Genomic DNA, 18,729 nt, shown 5'->3' on the forward strand with positions numbered 1-18,729 from the left:
CACATGTTTCTTGCTAAAATTGGACAATTTAAAGATGAACGTGGATGTCCAAAAGTCAAGACCTAGTTTAGGAGAGAGTTTCAGTAGAGGTTGACTAGAGTTTGCTCACAGAGAATCATTGTCAGTAGTAATGGCAGTAACAACACTTACAAAGTATAATAGTTCTTTCTGATAGAAATGAACGTTTTTAGATAACTTTGACCAGATCTCAAAATCTCTTTATACCTTAATTCCACTGAAGAGTTTTGAAATAGTTTCAGTGGCAGATAAATGTAAGTATGATTGTGTGTGTGTTGGGGGGAGGGAAATTGTGCATGGTTTCTCTAATGCCTTTGGATTAAATAAGACATTTCTTATTTAATTTAAACTAAAAATCTTTAGTTTTAGAGATTGGCTCTTTATAATTCACTTAAGAGGAACAAAAACAGTAAATGCATATGATAAAATATCAGATTTGTTTCCTTTAGCTGATTATATTAATCAGACAATAGGCAAATCATTCCTTTCATGCCAGTTTCTAATCACAGTTTCTCTGATACCTGCTGAAGAAAAACTAGTTAAAATTGTAAATACTCCAGTGGTTCCTCTTCTAGGCATAATTTTTAAAGATGTCTCAAGGGTTGGTTTTCCTTTGATTATTGAACTCATCGCTCAAATCTCCAAATAATAAGGAACAGGTTATTGGGCCAAGATGCAGTCAACAGCATTCTTTAAGAGACACTAAAATAGGTTAGAAGGATTTCAACAAGAACTTTGAGAACTTTTGCAGGTTTTTAATCATTTACTTTAGTCTAATAGAGGCTGCAAGTTGAAAATAAAGTGATTAAGAGAGAAGCGTCTATTTAAAATGACTTGGGCTATATGAAGTGGCTCATGCCTGTAATCCCAGCTCTTTGGGAGGCCGAGGTGGGAGGATGGCTTGAGGCCAGGAGTTTGAGATAAGCCTGGGCAACATAGCAGGACTCCATCTCTACAAAAAGTAAAAAAAAAAAAAAAAAAAAAAAATTAGCTGAGCATGGGAGCAAGTGTCTGTAGTCTCAGCTCTTCAGGAGGCTGAGGTGGGAGAATCACTTGAACCCAGAAGTTTGAGGATGCAGTGAGCCATGATTGTACCAACACACTCCATCGTAGGTGACTGAGCAAGACCCTGTCTCAAAAAAATTAAATTGGAAAATAAAATGACTTTTGGACATTTCTGGTTTTATTTAAGGGAACAGTGAATGATGAAAAACAGTTCTCAAATACACATCAGTGCAGGTTGACCTCAAACAATTCTCCAAGCCTTCCTCAATTATCAAACCTAGCTTTTAGGCCTCTCGTTTCAGCATTTCATTTGGCTTCTATCCGTGTTCCTTTAGCTCTTCACTCAAATGTCCCTTTGAAACAGAGATAATCTTGTCAAAATATATCCCGAAGAACCCACAAAACAGGCTCTTTTGTGGTAGTGACCTAGTGAGAAATATTTCCCAAGCACAGTTTATGCTGTGAACATTTTTATTTAATTCCATCATGAGTTAGAAGTCAATTTGCAGTCATTTGAGAAGCTCTGAAATAGGTCACTGCTGTAAGATCCCTCCCCTGTCTCCTTATAGTAGCAAAGAGCACAAATCCTATTGTTAATGGTTTTAATAAGAAAAAGAAGTGTCCACAGCAATACTGCAGTCAGCCTGGAAGAACTCAGATTAACATGGTCATGTTCATCACTTAATACATGTCAAGCATCTAATGACTACTTGGATATAAAATAAGCACTATGGAGATTTGAGAGACCACAGATAGTATGATTATTGCTTTCTGGGAATCTACTACCTAAAAAGCCCCAATTCAAGTATATACTATTCAATAAGGTAATATAGTTAACTCTTGATTCAGCTAAGATAGTGATACAAATAATGGAAAATTTCAGGTGGTATCATCATAAAAGATCATCAAAAATGATCTAGTTTAATTCCCTTCATTTTACAGAAGAAACTGAGGTTCAGAAGGTAAATGACTTGGCATCATCACAGTCAATTGGAGATTCAAGCCTGATATCCATGTTCTTATTATCTAAATGATATCCAGGTACAGATGAGGCTCCTAAGGTTAGATTCTTTGGATATGGTTCTAAATCCTTGGGTATGGACAGTGCTGTGCGTCTACTCCTACACACACACACACAACCTAAAATGCAGAAAGAGAGAATAACTACAAAAGGCAGCCCCATGAAAAAAGGAAGAGAATGAGAGAATGGGAGGCCCAGAGCTGTTGCTGGTTCATTGCAGTTCTGAACTCTGGATGGACAGGTGTTGTCAGTTACTTGATTAGGGCACAATGGCATATTCTGGCTCCAGGAAATGATTCTCCAAGGCTCTTAGCTCTTCCTCTGGGTTCTTAGTTTCCCCCTCCAAATCGTTCTTCCTTTTCCGTAAGAAATGACCCTGTTTCTTTCTGGGTATATATTCCAGTCTGTTCCCTGCCCACAGAAAACTGAGGTACTTGCTACAGAGGCTTACAGTGTCTAAGGGGCTGTCACTAATCATGGCACTAAACTGTTAAAGAAAACAAGCTGACATTAAATGGGCATGAAATGTGTCAGTCAGGACATTTTATAAACATAAATAAGAGTTAAACTTAACCTCTTTCATTTAAAAATAGGAATAGGCCGGGCGCGGTGGCTCACGCCTGTAATCCCAACACTTTGGGAGGCCAAAGCGGGTGGATCACGAGGTCAGGAGATCAAGACCATCCTGGCTAACACGATGAAACCCCGTCTCTACTAAAAGTACAAAAAATTAGCTGGGCGTTGTGGCGGGCGCTTGTAGTCCCAGCTATTCGGGAGGCTGAGGCAGAAGAATGGCGTGACCCGGGAGGCAGAGCTTGCAGTGACCTGAGATCACTCTACTGCACTCCAGCCTGGGGGACAGAGCAAGACTCCATCTCAAATAAATAAATAAATAAATAAATAAATAAATAAATAATGAATAGGAATATAAACTTACAATGGTATGACTACCAAAGTCATAGCTTTGTGTTAGAATGTCATCCCAAAGTGAATTAACTTAAAAGAAAAAAAAAATGTTTAAAAACCTAACCTCTTTTTTCTCAAGCAAATTGAAATTATTTGTAAAAAAAAGTTTCACCTTTTGTGTTTTAATAATGAAAATCCATAATTAATAAAGATAAATGTCCAACATATAAGCAATTATCATCTCTTTAATAAAAATATGCAACACACTTTTTCTTCCTACTTCCTAAAATATTTTGTAATCAATAATCAACATAAAAACAAAGAAGAAAGTCAAAGCAATACATGGTTAACCTAAAAGAAAAAGCCTCTTGGAGGAAATAAAATGCTGTGTAACTTGGAGGGAAAAACAGTTTAGAAGACAAAGTGGCAAATTCTAGTAAATTCAATAGAAAAGTAGGTAACACTAATAAATACCCTCTTTCCTGAAGTTTTGTGGCCTTTTTTATGTTACCCAGTGACTGGGGACACAAGAGGAATTAAAATGTCTTTGGCAAGATGTATGACTTTTTTATTTTTATTCCTTCTATATTCATAACCTAACAACTTTTGTAATTAGTCTGTAAATGCCTCACTTACTAATAAATTTTAAACTTATGTGAAGGGATTCATTTGAGTGGTATATAATCTTTATGTTTAAGATGAAATTTATCAACTTCAGCTAATTAAACTCACAGTTGTCATGCCTCCTATGCTTCTTGGAATTCAAATTAAGAATTTGATATCACATCTTTAATAGGTAATGAACATTTTGTGACATTTGTTTCCTCTAATTAGTCTATGAAAATTGTATAAGAATTGTCTGTTCATTGAATAATTCTTTTTGCTCTAATAGAATTAATTAACTTTGACTGTGACTCCAACTAGCCAATGATTACTTTAGCTCAAAAAGTCACATTGAAAATTATCCATGTCAACTGTTCTATTCACTTCCTACTTTTTTCATTGGTATAGTCAAATCTTGGTGCAATATCTAAAACAATGGCTAGACAAATTCGACACACAGACACATACACTATACATATGTACACATACTATACATATATACACACTGCATATAGGTATACGTCAAACTGCTTTTAGGACAAAATTTTACACATGTAATTAGTAAAAATATTCCATTGGCATCATTACATTTTAGGATTTTAAGGTAGACTAAGGTAGTCACGGAAAGATTTATAAAAAGGCCAAGGTGGGTGGATCACCTGAGGTCAGGAGTTCAAGACCGGCCTAACCAATATGGTGCAACCCCATCTCTACTAAAAATACAAAAATTAGGCGTGGTGGTGGGTGCCTGTAGTCCTAGCTACTAGGTGGCTGAGACAGGAAAATTGCTTGAACCCGGGAGGCAGAGGTTCCAGTTAGCCGAGATCACGCCATTGCACTCCAACTTGGGCAACAGAGCAAGACGCCATCTCAAAAAAAAAAAAAAAAAAAAAAAAGGAGCCCTTAGGAATCAGTAGAAAATAGATTGATGGAAAGGAAGAGAAAAGACCCTTAGAGGAGTCATATGTGCAAAATTGGAAGGAAAATGTCTTTACCATATGAACAGCTTATCTCCACATGCTAGTGAATTAAAAGAGTAAGTAAATAGAGAAAGACTTTTTAAAAAATCTTAACCCTGTATTGATTTGATTTACAGGCTATACAGAATATAAGCATTTTAATAATAACTATGATACCATTGATAACATCTCATCAAAAATATTTCCCTGAGTGGTTCTTTTTAAGTTAATTAATTTTTTATTAATAGTCTAACAACAGTTAAAATGTTTTTCAGTTTTATTTTTAAAAATATTTTACTGAGACCATTATTTTTCTTTTAATGTTCACAGGGAAGATTTGATGCATACATTATTTTTCATTTATACCAAATTTTATAGATTATGACTTCTACCATTGAGAATTTTGTTCATTGATTAATGTGGTCTGAATGTGTCTCTCCAAAATTCATGTTGAAACCTAATCCCAATTCCCATTATAGTGTTATTTAGAAGTGGGACCTCCTGGGAAGTATCTTTGTCTGTTTGTACTGCTATAACAAAATACCTAAGACTGGTTAATTTATAAGGAAAATAAATTTATTTCTCACAGTTCAAAGTACAAATCAATGTACTAGCAAATTCATTGTCTGGTGAGAGACCAGTCTCCACTTTCAAGATGATGCCTGGTTGTTGTATTCTCAAAAGAGGAGGAACACTGTTTCCTCACCTGGCAGAAAGTCAAAAAGGCCGAATGCTGCCTGAGTCCTCTATAATAAGGACTTTAATCCCATTCATGAGAGAGGAGCCTTCATGGCCTAATCACCTTTCAAAGAACACACCTCTTAATATCATCACGTTGGCCGTTAAGTTTCAACACATGAATATTGGTGTCTTAAAATTTGTATGGATACATAATAGTTGCACATGTTTATGGGGTGCACATGATATTTGATGCAAGAGTCTCATGCATAATGATCAAAAGTGAGTGGGATGTTCATCACTACAAATATTTATTATTTCTTTCTGTTGGGAAAATTTCAAATCTTCTAGTTATTTTGAAATATACAGTAAATTATTATTAACTGTAGTTGCCCTATTGAGTTGTTGAATACCAGAACTTATCCCTTCTGTCTAACCGTAATTTTGTAACCATTATATATAATCTTCTCCCTTTCCCTTCCCAGCCTCTAGTTACTACCATTCTACCTTCTTCATCCATGAGGTCTACATTTTTAGCTTCCACATATGAGTGACAACATATGATATTTGTCTTTCTGTGTCTGGCTTATTTCATTTTTCATAATGACCTCAGGTTTCATCCACGTGGCTGCAAATGGCAGGATTTCATTCTTTTTTATTCCTAAGTAGTACTCTGTTGAATATATATATACACCATATTTTCTTTATTCATTCATCTGTTGTTGGACGCTTAGGTAGATTTCGTATCTTGGGTGTTGTGAATAGCACTGCAATAAGTATAGGAGTGTAGCTATCTCTTGGATATACTTATTTCCTTTCTTTTGGATACATAACCAATAGTGGAATTGCTGGATCATATGGTAGTTCTATTTTTAGTTTTTTGAAGAAACTCCACACTGCTTTCCATAATAACTATATGACCTTACTTATCCATCAACGATATATGAGTGTTCTCCCTTCTCCGCATCCTTGCCAACATCTGTTATTTTTTGTTTTCTTGATAATGGCCATTCTAACTAGGGTGAGATTATTATTATTATTATTTTGCTTTCTTTTTAAATTTTTTATTATACTTTAAGTTCTAGGGTACATGTGCACAGCATGCAAGTTTGATACATAGGTATACATGTGCCGTGTTGGTTTGCTTCACCCATCAACACATCATTTACGTTAGGTATTTCTCCTAATGCTATCCCTCCCCTACTCCCCCACCCCCCATCAGGCCCCCGTGTGTGATATTCCCTGCCATGTGTCCAAGTGATCTCATTGTTCATTTCCCACCTATGAGTGAGAACATGCAGGGTTTGGTTTTCTGTCCTTGTGATAATTTGCTGAGACAGGAACTCATCCTTTTTTTATGGCTGCATAGTATTCTATGGTGTATATGTGCCACATTTTCTTAATCCAGTCTATCATTGATGAACATTTGGGTTGGTTCCAAGTCTTTGCTATTGTGAATAGTGCCACAATAAACATACATGTGCATGTGTCTTTATATTAGCATGATTTATAATCCTTTGGGTACTTACCCAGTAACGGGATTGCTGGGTCAAATGGTAATTCTAGTTCTAGATTCTTGAGGAATCGCCACACTGTCTTCCACAATGGTTGAAAAAATTTACACTCCCACCAACAGTGTAAAAGCATTCCTATTTCTCCACATCCTCTCCAGCATCTGTTGTTTCCTTTTTAATGATAGCCATTCTAACTGGTGTGAGATGGTATCTCATTGTGATTTTGATTTGCATTTCTCTGATGACCAGGAATGATCAGCATTTTTTGACGTGTCTGTTGGCTGCACAGATGTCTTCTTTTGAGAAGTGTCTGTTCATATGCTTTGCCCACTTTTTGATGGGATTTTTTTTTTAATTGTAAATGTGTTTGAGTTCTAGGTAGATTCTGGATATTAGCCCTTTGACACATGGATACATTGCAAAAATTTTCTCCCATATTTTATATTACCTCTTCACTCTGCTGGTAGTTTCTTTTGCCATGCAGTAGCTCTTTAGTTTAATTAGATCCCATTTGTCTATTTTAGCTTTTGTTGCCATTGCTTTTGGTATGTTAGTCATGAAGTCTTTCCCCACGCCTATGTCCTGAATGGTACTGCCTAGGTTTTCTTATAAGGTTTTTATGGTTTTAGGTCTAACATTTAAGTCTTTAATCCATCTTGAATTAATTTTTGTATAAGGTGTAAGGAAGGGATTCAGTTTCAGCTTTCTACATATGGCTGACCAGTTTTCCCAGCACCATTTATTAAATAGGGAATCCTTTCCCCATGTCTTGTTTTTGTCAGGTTTGTCAAAGATCAGATGGTTGTACATGTGTGGAGTTATTTCTGAAGCCTCTGTTCTGTTCCATTGGTCTATATATCTCTTTGGTACCAGTACCATGCTGTTTTGGTTACTGTAGCCTTGTAGTATAGTTTGAAGTCAGGTAATGCCTCCAGGTTTGTTCCTTTTGCTTAGGATTGTCTTAGCAATGCAAGCTCTTTTTTGGCTCCATATGAACTTTAAAGTAGTTTTTTCCAATTCTGTGAAGAAAGTCATTGGTAGCTTGATGGGGATGACATTGAATCCATAAATTACTTGGGCAATATGGCCATTTTCATGATATTGATTCTTCCTATCCATAAGCATGGAATATTCTTCCATTTGTTTGTGTCCTCTTTTATTTCATTGAGCAGTGGTTTGTAGTTCTCCTGGAAGAGGTCCTTCACATCCCTTGTAAGTTGGATTCCTAGGTATTGTATTCTCTTTGAAGCAATTGTGAATGGGAGTTTACTTGTGATTTGGCTCTCTGTTTGTCTCTTAATGGTGTATAGGAATGCCTGTGATTTTTGCACACTGATTTTGTATGCTGAGACTTTGCCAAAGTTGTTTATCAGCTTAAGGAGATCTGGGGCTGAGACAATGGGGTTTTCTAAATATACAATCATATCATTTGCAAACAGGGACAATTTGATTTCCTCATTTCCTAATTGAATACCCTTTATTTCTTTCTCTTGCCTGATTTCCCTGACCAGAACTTCCAACACTTTGTTGAATAGGAGCGATGAAAGAGGGTATCCCTGTCTTGTAGCAGTTTTCAAAGGGAATTTTTCCAGTTTTTGCCCATTCAGTATGGTATTGACTGGGTTTTTCATAAATAGCTCTTATTATTTTGAGATACATTCCATCAATACCTAGTTTATTGAGGGTTTTTAGCATGAAGGGCTGTTGAATTTTGTCAAAGGCCTTTTCTGCATCTATTGAGATAATCATGTGGTTTTTGTCATTGGTTCTGTTTATGTGATAGATTACATTTATTGATCTGCATATATTGAACCAGTCTTGTATCCCAGGGATGAAGCTGACTTGTCGTGGTGGATACGTTTTGTTATGTGCTGCTGGATTGGGTTTGCCAATACTATATTAAGGATTTTTACATCAATGTTCATCAGGCAGATTGGTCTAAAATTCTGTATTTTTGTTGTGCGTCTGCCAGGCTTTGGTATCAGGATGATGTTAGCCTCATAAAATGAGTTAGGGAGGATTCCCTCTTTTTCTATAAACTGGAATAGTTTGAGAGAGAATAGTACCAGCTCCACTTTGTACCTGTGGTAGAATTCAGCTGTGAATCCATCCGGTCCTGGACTTTTGGTTGGTAGGCTATTAATTATTGCCTCAATTTCAGAGCCTGTTATTGGTCTATTTGGAGATTCCACTTCTTCCTGGTTTAGTCTTGGGAGGGTGGATGTGTCCAGGAATTTATCCATTTATTCTAGATTTTCTGGTTTATTTGTGTAGAGGTGTTTTTAGTGTTCTCTGATGGTAATGTGTATTTCTCTGGGATCAGTGGTGATATCCCCTTTATCATTTTTTATTGCGTCTATTTGATTCTTCTCTCTTTTCTTCTTTATTAGTCTTGCTAGCAGCCTATCAATTTTGTTGATCATTTAAAAAAAAAACAGCTCCTGGATTCATTGATTTTTTGGAGGATTTTTTTGTGTCTCTATATCTTTCAATTCTGCTCTGATCTTAGTTATTTCTTGCCTTCCGCTAGCTTTTGAATTTGTTTGCTCTTGCTTCTCTAGTTATTTTAATTGTGATGTTAGGGTATCAAATTTAGATCTTTCCTGCTTTCTCTTGTGGGCATTTAGTGATATAAATTTCCCTCTACACACTGCTTTAAATGTGTCCCAGAAATTTTAGTATGTTGTGTTTTTGTTCTCATTGGTTTCAAAGAACATCTTTGTTTCTGCCTTAATTTCGTTATTTACCCAGTAGTCATTCAGAAGCAAGTTGTTCAGTTTCCATGTAGTTGTACGGTTTTGAGTGAGTTTCTTAATCCTGAGTTCTAATTTGATTGCACTGTGGTCTGAGGGACAGTTTGTTGTGATTTCTGTTCTTTTACATTAGCTGAGGAGTGCTTTACTTCCAATTATGTGGTCAATTTTAGAATAAGTGCAATGTGGTGCTGAGAAGAATGTATATTCTGTTGATTTGTGGTGGAGAGTTTTGTAGATGTGTGTTAGGTCTGCTTGTTGCAGAGCTGAGTTCAGGTCCTGGATATCCTTGTTAACCTGTCTCATTGATCTGTCTAATATTGACAGTGGGGTATTAAAGTCTCCCATTATTATTGTCTGGGAGTCTAAGTCTCTTTGTAGGTCTCTAAAGACTTGCTTTATGAATCTGGGTGCTCCTATATTGGGTGCATATATATTTAGGATAGTTAGCTCTTCTGGTTGAATTGATCCCTTTAGCATTATGTAATGGCCTTCTTTGTCTCTTTAGATTTTTGTTGGTTTAAAGTCTCTTTTATCAGAGACTAGGATTGCAGCCCCTGCTTTTTTTTTTTTTTTTTTTTTTGCTTTCCACTTGCTTGGTGGATCTTCCTGCATCCCTTTATTTTGAGCCTATGTGTGTCTTTGCACGTGAGATGGGTCTCCTGAATACAGCACACTGATGGGTCTTGACTCTTTATCCAATTTGCCAGTCTGTGTCTTTTAATTGGGGCATTAAGCCCATTTACATTTAACGTTAATATTGTTATGTGTGAATTTGATCCTGTCATTATGATGTTTGCTGGTTATTTGGCCTGTTAATTGATGCAGTTTTTTCATAGCATCAATAGTCTTTACAATTTGGCATGTTTTTGCAGTGGCTGGTACCGGTTGTTCCTTTCCATGTTTACTGCTTCCTTTAGGAGCTCTTGTAAGGCAGGCCTGGTGGTGACAAAATCTCTCAGCATTTCCTTGTCTGCAAAGGATTTTATTTCTCCTTCACTTATGAAGCTTAGTTTGGCTGGATATGAAATTCTGGGTTGAAAATTATTTTCTTTAAGAATGTTGAATATTGGCCCCCACTCTTTTCTGGCTTGTAGGGTTTCTGCCAAGAGATCCGCTGTTAGTCTGATAGACTTCCCATTGCAGGTAACTTGACCTTTCTCTCTGGCTGCCCTTAACACTCTTTCCTTCATTTCAACCTTGGTGAATCTGACAATTATGTGTCTTGGCGTTACTCTTCTCAAGGAGTATCCTTTGGAGGAGAGGAGGTGCTCTGATTTTAGAATTTTCAGCTTTTCTTCTCTGGCTTCTCCCCATCTTTGTGGTTTTATCTACCTTTGGTCTTTGATGTTGGTGACCTAGAGATGGGGTTTTGGTGTAGATGACCTTTTTGTTGATGTTGATGCCATTCCTTTCTATTTGTTAGTTTTCCTTCTAACAGTCGGGTCCCTCAGCTGCAGGTCTGTTTGAGTTTGCTGAAGTTCCCCTCCATACCCTGTTTGCCTGGGTATCACCAGAGGAGGCTGCAGAGCAGCAAATGTTGCAGAACAGCAAATATTGCTACCTGGTCCTTCCTCTGGAAGCTTCGTCCCAGAGGGGCAGTCACCTATATTAGTTGTCTGTCAGCCCCTACTGGGAGGTGTCTCCCAGTTAGTCTACACAGGGTTCAGGGACCCACTTGAGGAGGCATTCTCTCCATTCTCAGAGCTCAAGCGCCATGCTGGGAGAAGCACTGCTCTTCAGAGCTGTCAGACAGGAATGTTTACGTCTGCAGAAGTTGTCTGTTACCTTTTGTTCAGCTATGCCCTGCCCACAGAGATGGAGTCTAGAGGCAGTAGGCCTTGTTGAGCTGTGGTGGGCTCCACCCAGTTCTAGCTTCCCGGCTGCTTTGTTTACCTACTCAAGCCTCAGCAATGGCAGACGCCCCTCCCCCAGCCAGGCTGCTGTCTCACAGATAAATCTCAGACTGCTGCCCTAGCAGTGAGCAAGGCTCCATGGGCATGCAGAGGAGAGAATCTCCTTGTCTGCTGATTGCTAAGACCTTGGGAAATGCACAGTACTTGGGCGAGAGTATCCTGTTTCTTTCCAGGTAGTCTGTCACAGCTTCCCTTGGCTGGGAAAGGGAAATCCCCTGACCCCTTTCACTTCCTAGGTGAGGCAATGCCCTGCCCTGCTTTGGCTCGCCCTTTGTGGGCTGCACCCACTGTCCAACCAGTCCCAATGAAATGAACCAGGTACCTCAGTTGGAAACGCAGAAATCATCCATCTTCTACATCAATCACTCTGGGAGCTGCAGACCAAAGCTGTTCCTATTCGGCCATCTTGGAATGTCCCTAGGGTGAGACTATATCTCAATGTGGTGTTGACTTGCATTTCCCTGATGATTTTTAATGATTTTGAACATTTTTCTTATACCTGTTGGCTATTTGTATGTTGTCTTCTGAGAAATGTCTATTTAGATCTTTTGCCAACCTGCTTTCTTTTAGTAATGGGATCTCACTATGTTGCCCAAGCTGGAGTGCAGTGGTTATTTATAGGTGCAATCCTAGGACACTACAGTCACATACTCCTGGACTTAAGCAATCCTCCTGTCTCAGTCATCTTGTTGTTGGAACTAATGGTACACACCATTACACCTAGCTTTCCCATTTTAAAATTGGGTTATTTGTATTTTTGCCATTGAATTGCTTGAGTTCCTTGTATATTCTGGTTATTAATCCCTGTGGAATAAATAGTTTGCAAATATTTTTGTCCATTCTGTAGGTTATCTCTTTACTTTGTTGATGATTGTTTTCTTTGCTGTGCAGAAGCTTTTTGGCTTGATGTTAATCCCATTTGACAACTTTGCTTTGGTTACCTGTGCTTATGGGGTAGTACTCAAGAAATATTTGTTCAGACCAGTGGACTGAAGCACTTCCCCAATGCTTTCTTGTAGCAGATTTACAAGTTTGGGTCTTACATTTAAGTTTTTAATCTATTTTGGGTTGTTTTTTTATATAGTGAGAAATTGGAGTTATTTTTATTCTTCTGCATATGGATACCCAGTTTTCCCAGCATCATTTATTGAAGAGACTGTCCTTTCCTCAATGTATGTTCTTAACACCTTTATCAAAAGGGAATTGGCTGTATGTGGATTTATTTTGGCTTTCTTTATTCTGTTTCATTGATCTATGCATCTGTATTTTTATTTTGAAATTAGGTAATGTGTGCCTCCAGCTTTGTTCTTCCTGCTGAAGATTGCTTTGACTATTCAAGGTCTTTTGTGATCCCTTACAAATTTTAGTATTTTTTTTCTATTTCTGTAAAGAATGTCATTGATATTTTTATAGGAACTGCATTACATATATGTATAACTCTGCGGAGTATGGACATTTTAACAATATTAATTCTTCCAATCCATGAACATGGGCTACCTTTTCATTTTTGTGTCCTCCTCAATTTCTTTCATCAATGTTTTATGGTTTTTATTATAGAGATCTTTCACTTCCTTCATCAAGTTTATTGTTTTTGTTAACTATTTTAAATGTGATCACTTATTTGATTTCCTTTTCAGATTGTTCAGTTTTGGTATATAGAAATATCACTGATTTTCATATGTTGATTTTGTGTCCTGCAACTTAACTGAATTCATATATCCATTCTAACAGTTTTTTGGTGGAGTCTTTAGGCTTTTCTAAATATAAGACAATGTCATCTGCAAACAAGAACAATTTGACTTCTTCCTTTCCAATTTGGATGCCCTTTATATCTTTCTCTTATCTAATTGCCCCAAGATTTCCATTACTATGTTGAATATTAGTGGTAGAACTGGACATCTTTGTCTTGTTTCAGTCCTTAGCGGAAAACTTTTCCATTTTCCCCTTCATTATGATGCTAGCTGTGGGTTTATCACATTTGGCTTTTATTGTTTTGAGTCATGTTCATTCTATAACCCAGTTTCTTGAGAGTTTTTATCATGAAGGAACATGTAACTTTACTGATGGTGAATAGATGCTTTTCCATAATCTATTGGCATGATCATTTGGTTTTTGTCCTTAATTCTAGTAATGCGATATTTGTTTATTTGTGTATGTTGAACCATTCTTGCGTATCTGGGATGAATATCACTTGTACATCTGATCTTCACCATGTTGTTTAATTAAGTTTGACATATTTTGCTGAGGATTTTTGCATCTATGTTCATCAAGAATATTGACCTATAGTTTAATTTTTGTTTTGTTTTGTTTTTGTCTGGTTTTGGTATGAGGGTAATGCTGTCATTGTAGAATGAGCTTGGAAGTATTAACTTCACTTCAGTTTTTCTAAGAGTTTTAGTAAAATTGATATTAGTTAGCCTTTAAATATTTGGTAGAATCCAGCAATGAAGCCATTAGGTCCTGGGATTTTCTTTGATGGGAAATTTTTTACTATTGCTTATTTCTCGTTACTCATTATTGGCCTGTTCAGGTTTCACATTTCTTCATGGTTCAGTCTTGGTAGTCTTACGAGTCTAGGAATGTATCATTTTTGTCTAGGGTTTTTTCATTTATTGGAGTATAGTCATTCATTCAACACATGCATTTTTAGAGGACACATATTCAAATCATACCAGGAAGTGATTAAGTTATAAGGGTGAAACTCTAATAAATGAGATTAGTGTCCTTATTAAAAGAAACTCAATTGAGCTCCCTTCCCTACTTCCTCCGTGTGAGGACACAGAAGTCACCATCTGTGAGGAGCATGTCCTCACCAAACACCAAATCTGCTAGTGCCTTGATCTTGGACCTCCCAGTCTCCAGAAATGAAAATAATAAATTTCTGTTGTTCATAAATTACCCAGCCTAAGATATTTTAGTATAGCACCTAAATGGACTAAGACATTGATTATATAAGAAAATGACCAATTTTGTAAGATAAGTAGGGAAGAAAAGAGTAGAAGGACAAGAGGATGGAAAGAAGAGAGGAAGAGAGAAACAGTGGAAGAATAAGACAGAGAGAGGCCTAGAAAGAGAAAAGCAGGAAGAAAGATGAGAGACAGATATAGAGATGTTACAGCACTTTCATTTTATGACCCTTTAAGGGCAGAAATGGATGGCAGAGTTAAAATATGAACAAGGACGAAGCAATGTGGCTAAAACATTCTTTTATATAACTAAACAGAAAGGTCATATAATGCATATAATATTAGAATATAGGTTGTGAAAAGTCTGTATGCACCAGGTAATAAATTTTTATTTTATGCTGTTGTGCAATGTTTTTCCAAAGTGTACTCCATGAAGACTTAATGATTCATAAAGAAAAAGGTTTATTTAAATATATTTGAGAAATACTAGAACTTATATCTCTCTCTGAAAGTATTATAACACATTTTAGTATACTTACATCTCTCAGGAATCCTGAGAAAATATACTTGGTGATAATTAGTTAAATCTGTGTTTATCAATCATACTTAAAGACAGAATAATTTTTTTCTTTGTATAAATCCCTATTTGTATCCTGTAGAACATACTTTGGAAGTATGGTCATTCATGAGCCACAGTTAAATGTTTAGACTAAAAAATACAAGAGAAATATAGAATTTAGGAAGATAAAATCTCAATCTCATGGCTATGTGCTATATGGATGAAACAGACTAAGACTAAAATCATGGGGGGTTGGGGTGGGCAATTAATAGGTTATAGTAATAATCAAGAGGATATACCAGGTCTTCAATTGATATGGGAATAATCAGAATTAAAAGATATGGATAAGTGTGATAAATGTTATATCAGAGATGTCGATTGTTACCAGACTGACAGCCCCTACTGAGACTGCCACCTTTTATACCATGTCACTTCACAACCTAATTAAACCAGAATGAGAATCTGATACAAAGTGACATGTCCACAGCTAGTCAGCAATTATGACTTTTATTGTCTGGCTTAAAAAACAGAAGTTAAATAAGGTTTCTCATTTAAGAGTTTGAAAGCGTAAAAACAGAGACTGAGACTTGTAACAGATAGATACAGATATGTGTGTACATATATAGAGAGCAATATATACGGAGAGATCCAAGAGACTATACACAGTGCTCACTTTTCATATTCAATATATATGCAGACTTGAGATCTAAAATCTATATGAGGCATGTTTGTGTATTAAATATAAATAGCATTTATATTACCATCTGCAGGGTAATATCTTGAAATATTAATCTTTGTGTTTGGTTTTCCTCACCTCCCTATGTAAAATTTTTCCACCAGTGAGTCAGAGGTGTTTATATTGCCTCCAAGCAAAGTAGGAATTTTTAGGATATGAAGGAAACAAGTAGTAAGTAGTCAATATAGAAGGAAGCCCTGAAGGAAGCAGGATATAAAGTTTATGCTATAATAGTTAAACAGAATGAAGAATAGTGAAGAAACATACCACTTCATATGCATGCACATGCAAAGTGAAAACAGGTTCATCTAGGCTGGAGAGGAGAAGAGAGGGAGACAGGAAAGAGGAGCTAGGTGGGACAAACCCTTACAGCAAGTTAGGGAGTAGACAATGAGAAGGGCAGACATGGGGGATGAATAACTGCATGGAGGGATATTGTGTCCTCATAGGGAGATTGCACATCACCCTTACTGGCCAGCAGCAGGGAATCAAGTCAACACGTGGAAATAAAGTCAACAAGTAGAGACTACTCAGCATCTGGACAGAGCAAGATGTCTCTGTTAATGGAATAGGATTTCCATCTACAGACAGAACTTCTAGCATAAATACTCCTGCCACTTACTCCAAAATTGTATGAGCTGTATTTGTCTGTTCAGAAAATGCAAAATGTCACAGACTGGGCAGATTAAACAAACAGGAATTTATTTCTCACAGTGATGAAGGCTGGGAAGTCCAAGATCAAGGTGCTGGCTGCTTCAGTTCAGGAATGGCTCTCTTCCTGGCTTATAGACAACTTCTCACTGTATCTTCACATGATAGAGAGACAGAGTAAGCTCTCTGATATCTCTTCTTAAAAGGGGACTGATCCTATTATCAGAGCCCCACCCTCATGACCTCACCTAAACCTGATTACCTCTAAAGGCTTCATCTTCAAATGCTATCACATTTCAGAGTAGAGAGCTGGGGCTTCAATGTATGAATTTTAGGGGAATGTAATTCAGTGTATAACATTATTCCCTGATCTCCTAACATCTATGTCCTTTTTGCATGCAAAATACATTGATTACATTCCAACAGCCCCCAAAGTCTTAACTCATTCTGGCACCAACTCTAAAGTCTAAACTTTAAAGTCTCATCTAAATATTATATAAATCACATATGGTTAAAACTTGATACTAAATTCTTCTCCATCTATGAGCTAAGGAAGAAAAATTGGGGTGAGCAGATAACCAGACAAGTATGTGTTCCCAAAATGCAATGGTGGGACAGGCATAAGATAGATATTCCAATTCCAAAAGTGAGAATAGGAAAGAAGAAACGGTTGATGGCCACCAAACAAGTCCAAAAGTTAGAAAGACAAATTCCATCAAATCTTAAAACCCGAGGATAAACTTGTTTGGATCTATTCTCTGCCTCTGGACCCACTGGGGCAGTGGTTCTGCTTCTGTGACTCTGCAGGGTACTCTGGCCCCCATGGCTTCTTGTAGAAGCTGTCTATCCCAGTGCAACTGAGGAAGTAGCCCTGCTGATCTCTGGATGAACTTCAGGGCCATTTTTCCCTGTTCTTCTAGAACAGAGCAAATTTGCAGCCAAATACTTTGTTGTCTGGTCCTGTCAAATCCAGCAGTTCTTACAGCCTTCCCTTTATTTTATCTCACTTTTTCTGTTCCCTTTACTTGAAACTGTTCTTGCTGGATTAATCCCATCTCTATTCCTGGCTTCTGTTGAAATGACTGATTAAGTCTACGAGTCCCAAACATGATCTTTTATCAAGTGGTTATTCTGTCACACTTTTAGCGTTCTCTTCAGAAAAAACTTTCCCATATTTATGTTATGTAATAAACTGAGAATTTTCCACATCTCCCAGGTCTGATTCCTTTTTGATTAACAATTCTTTCATCAATTAATCTCTCTTCTTTTGCATTTTACTGGAAGCATTCAAGAGCAAATTTCAACACCTTCCTTAGAAGTCTCCTCAGCTAAATATCCAATTTCGTCACTCACAAGTTCTACCTTCTATGAAACACTAAAACACAACTCAGCCAAGTGTAAGGATTTTTTTGTCCAGTTTCCAATTATCGATGTTTCTCACTCCAATCTGAATTTTCACCAGAATTGCCTTGAATACCCGTATTTCTAATACATACTTCAAATCTCTTCCAGCCTCTACCCATTACCCAGTTTCAAAGCCATGTTCATGTTTTAGGTATTTGTTACAGTTGCACCTCACTTCTTAGCACTAAGTTTTGTGTTTGTCTGGGTTCTTCAGAGAAACAGAAGCAACAGAATATATATAGACAAAGATATTTATTATAAAGAATTGGCTCACATGGTTATAGAAGCTGACAAGTCTCAAGATCTGTGGTCAGCAAGCTAGAGACCCAGGAGAGCTGATGGTGTAAACTCCTGTTCAAGTCCAAAGGCCTGATAATCAGGACAGCCAATGGCAAAATTTCCAGTCTAAGTCCAAGTCCAAAGGTAAGGAAAACTGATATCACAGTGTAAAGACAGGAAGAAAGAGAAAATACTCCCTTACTAAGCCTTTTGTTCTTTTCAAACCCTTGGCAGATTGGATGAGGGTCACCCACATTAGAGAGGGCAGTCTGCTTTCCTGAGTCCACTAATTTAAATGTTAGTCTCTTCCAAATCTCCTTCATGGATACACTCAAATAATGTTTAGCCAACTGTCCGGACATCTCATGGCTCTGTCAGGTTAACATATAAAATAAACCATCACAGACTGGGCATGGTGGCTCATGCCTGTAATCTCAGCACTTTGAAAAGCCAAACTGGAAGGATTGCTTGAACCCAGGAGTTTGAGACCAGCCCTGGCAGCACAGCAAGACCTCATCTCTACAAAACTTAAAATGAAAAATAAAAAAAATTCAGCATCACATAAATGGCATTCATAGGGCTCCTGAATAGGCAGATGGGGTCTTTGACACCCAGAGGGGTAGTAAATGTGAGAAAGGAAAGCCCTAGCATCAATAATTCAGTAGGCCTGGAGCATAGTATGTTCTATCCATGTTAAATAGTAAACAACAGATTTTCTATAAAACTTTCATTTTGAAATTTCATTACTTTTATGAACCTAACTATAGAAGGTCAAATTGAACATAGTTTTGTGGTCTTGCATACTTAAGCAAATAAGAATG

This window comes from Papio anubis, chromosome 5 (assembly GCF_008728515.1).
Source record: "Papio anubis isolate 15944 chromosome 5, Panubis1.0, whole genome shotgun sequence".
In the NCBI taxonomy this organism is placed as follows: Eukaryota; Metazoa; Chordata; class Mammalia; order Primates; family Cercopithecidae; genus Papio; species Papio anubis.